Here is a 1,995-nt window from a genome sequence, read left to right on the forward strand (position 1 = left end):
CGGAGTTTGAGTTTGAAAGTTTGAAGCAAGTTTTTAAAAAACCCTGTAATTTATTACATGTAACGGTTAGGAAGAAAAATTTGAAAAACATTTCAAACTCCATATTGGTAATACAGTGGAGTCCACTTATAACGAGTCCGGAAAAAACGAGAAGTCTGTTATAAAGACACTATTTGAAAACCCCGTTTTTTTTCTCTTCTTTACCTTTGTAAATAAAATACTGCTATAGTTCTCTCAGACAAACATGAGAGTCGGTTATTGCGGATTATTGCTGCTGCTATGGACAGTGCATAGGCCAATTATACATATTGCAAAACCCCGCCAGTTGAGAAACTTGTTGGTGATCTAGCGAAACAAAGAATGGGAGAGCCAATGTGTGTCAACAATGAAGGCCGGAGCGACTGAGTAGGGAGGGTGTGGCATGCGCAGACAAGCAGACCGCATCGCGAGATAGGCCAGCGTAAGCCTAGTTTAGATTATCAAGGCCTACCATGCCTCTCACTTCTCCTATGCGTGGATGGAGCGGTCACAGCAATGTGATGGATGGAGCGAATGTGTGACGTGCGCAAGCAGACGGAATGTACCACAGGGTGTGGTGGGGTGGGGGAAACACAGCGGGCGAGTTAGCCCAGAGGCCTTTCTTTCTGATCGCCAACACAGAGATGCCAATCAACATCGCTATCGCTAGAGAAAGAAAACTGATTCGATTTTTGATCAAGTAGGACCTAGAGGTCATGTTGAAACAAAATCATCACAGGGGATATAGTAAAAGGAAATAAACAGAACACCAAACTCATAGAATAGGCCTACTTTACAGTTTCCCTTGAATTTATTACTGGATCCCTTATAGCGAGAATCCTGCTATAACGGACATTTTGCACCGGTCCCCTCCCTCTCGTTATAACAGGATTCCACTGTAAAAATAAAATTTTTCCCGCAAAACGATATTACCTCCTCGAGGGTGCAGTGGCGGAGCAGTTTGTGCGCTCACCTCCGAAGCGGAAAGTCCGGGTTCGAGCCTGGGTTCGGACACGGACTTTTTTCGCCCCCTCCTGCCCATCCAGCAGTAATGGGTACCTGACTTCGAGTTGGGGATGTAAAGGCGGCGTGGAAAGGAACTGGCCACCCTACCACAATTAATGCCGAAGACCCAGGAAGTTGTCTCACAACAAGGCAATCCCCAAATGTCCTGATCGGATGCGGGAACAACTTTACTTTTATTACCTCCTCAAACCGCCTTCGGAAAAAGGGGGTTTAGCGATCAGCAAATTGGATCCGAAAAGGAGCATCCAACAATCTAACAATATCTGAGAAATCGAATAGCAATAATAGCATCCATCGAAATGACAAGGTTCAAATCATTGAGCAAGATGTTTTCTATGATGTGATGCTTGTTAAAATATACACAGAAAGTGTCGCATGTTACGAGAACAGAAAATTGTGGCTTGACAAATAAACTAGCTCTAACCTTCTCTCCTTATCGTCATCTCGGAAGATAGGGCGATGTTTACAAGTAGCGCCCATAGGATTTAAAAAAACGTTTTTAAAGCCTCAATAACGAAACAAAACGAAACCTGTCAAAATTAGAAAGGATCGTTCGCTTGTTATATCGTGAAAAAAAAAAACCCCAACGCCCTGGCTTTAGCTGCCACTTTCATAAATTCCTCTGTGCCCGCAATCATAATTGGTTTTCGAGCGTTTTAACCGACGAGAACATAATATGGTTGGCACTGAACTGGGTAAAGTTCTGTGATTGGATGGAAGGTTACCTTATCGTGAAAACTCAGCTTGGTTGTGACATTTAGCGTAACGATCACAATGAATATTTTTGCTTCATCCTGAGAAAAATTGTATGAATGGAATGTACAGCTAAAGGCTTTATCCCAAGCCCATTTGTCTGTTGTTTGAAACTCACTAACATTTCAGTGGCGTGTTGCAGTTATTAACAGTCATTATAGTGACATATCAGTCACCCTTTGACGTCCTTCCTTTTTT

Source organism: Aplysia californica, unplaced genomic scaffold, assembly GCF_000002075.1.
Source record: "Aplysia californica isolate F4 #8 unplaced genomic scaffold, AplCal3.0 scaffold01260, whole genome shotgun sequence".
Classification (NCBI taxonomy): domain Eukaryota; kingdom Metazoa; phylum Mollusca; class Gastropoda; order Aplysiida; family Aplysiidae; genus Aplysia; species Aplysia californica.